The sequence below is a fragment of the Chrysochloris asiatica genome, unplaced genomic scaffold (assembly GCF_000296735.1).
Source record: "Chrysochloris asiatica unplaced genomic scaffold, ChrAsi1.0 scaffold00083, whole genome shotgun sequence".
Lineage (NCBI taxonomy): Eukaryota > Metazoa > Chordata > Mammalia > Afrosoricida > Chrysochloridae > Chrysochloris > Chrysochloris asiatica.
Genome location: NW_006408601.1, coordinates 2,512,133 through 2,514,066, shown reverse-complemented (window position 1 = coordinate 2,514,066; position 1,934 = coordinate 2,512,133).

The window sequence follows — 1,934 nt, the reverse complement described above, 5'->3', positions numbered from 1 at the left end:
GAACTGACTCGACGGCACTTAACAACAACAACAGCATGGCTGTAGTGGAGTGAGAAGAGGTAAAGCAGGAGGAGGCTGGTTGAAAAAACAATTGGAGGCTGGATCATGTACAAACATGTAGGCCCAAACAAGAGCTTGAGACTTTATTTTAAGGGTGATTGTCCCAGTTTTCTCAGGCTTGCCATAACAAAATGCCAACAAAGTAGTTGACTTTAAAGAACAGAAATTAATTTTTCTCATGGTCCTGAAGACTGGAGTCTGAATTCAGGGAATCAGTAGGGCTATGCTTGCTCTCCATTGGCTCTATGGGAAGATCCTTGTCTCTTCAGTTTCTTTCAGCCCCAGGCTTCCCTTGGCATGTAGACAGACATAGACATGCTGTCCTTCTCCTGCGTGTCTAACCCTTTCTATATATACCCTTCTCTCTCCTGTTTAAATTTTTTTCAGTTGTTTGCTTATTTTAATAGACTCTATTGTTTTAGTGCAGTTTTAGATTTACAGAAAAATTGAGCAGAAAGTACCATGAGTTCATATACACTCCCTTCCCCACAATATACAGTTTCCTGTTTATTAACTTCTTGCATAGCACAGTATAGCTGTCAAAACTGATGAGCCAATATTGGTACATTATTATTAATTAATAATAGCATTAAGGTTCCTGAGTGGTACAAATGGTTTGTGCTCAACAAATAGTTAAAAGATTGGAAGTACCACCCAGAGGCAAACAGAAGACCTATGGAGCAGTTCTACTCTGTTAACACATGAAGTCTCCAAGAGAAGGATCAACTCAATGGCACAAGACAGCAATAGAAGTATTAGTGGCTCTGTGGAAAGAATTCTCACATTCCACCTAAAAGATCTGGGTTCAATTCCTGGAGAATGCATTCACGTGTAGCCCTACCACCTGTTAGTTAGGTCTGTGTGTTGCTATAATACTGATTAGGTTTCAGTGGAAAATCCAGACTAAGATGAACTAGGAAGAAGATCTGGAAATTTAATTCCAAAAATCTCAGCAAATGAATATCCTAGGGATCATAAGGAGCTGATCCACAACAAATCATGGAGTCAGTATTTCATTCCTTTGTGACTGGTGTCACCAGGAGGTTGGGGTCAACTAATGGCAGGTAACAGCAACAACATTAGTTACTAAAGACTATATTATATTAATATATATAATATAATTTTATATATGTATAATATATATTGTTATATTATATTATATTAAGATTCATTCTTTGTGTTGGATATATAACCCTGTGAGTTTTGATGTCATGAACAATCCATCACAATATCATATAAAATAGTTTCTGTCTCCTAAAACTCCCCTGCACCTATTCATTCCTACTACCTCATCCCACATCCCTGGTAGTCACTAATCTTTTTACAGTCTCTATCATTTTCCTTTCCTAGAAAATCATACAGTTGGAATCCTATAGTATGCAGTCTTCTCAGACTGGTTTTTTATAGTTATCAATATAAATTAAGGTTCCTTCATGTCTTTCTATGACTTGATAGTTCATTTCTTTTTATTACTGAATAATATACTCCACTGTATGTTGTTCTCAGGTGCCATCAAGACAGTACCAACTCATAGCGACCCTATGTACAACAGAACAAAACACTACATGGTCCTGGTCCAACCTCACAATTGTTGTCACATGTGAGCCAACTGATGCTGCCACCTTGCCAATCCATCTCGCTGGGGGTCTTCCTCTTTTACTCTGACCTTCCACCTTACCAAACATGATATCCTTCTCCAGTGACTAGTCCCTCCTGACAATATGTCTAAAGCATGAGAGATGAAATTTGGTCATCCTGGCCTCCAAGGAGCACTCTGGATGCACTTCTTCCAAAATGGATCTATTGGTTCTTTTGGCAGCCCATGGCACTTTCAATATTCTCCTCCAACACCATAACTCAAAAGCATCAATTCT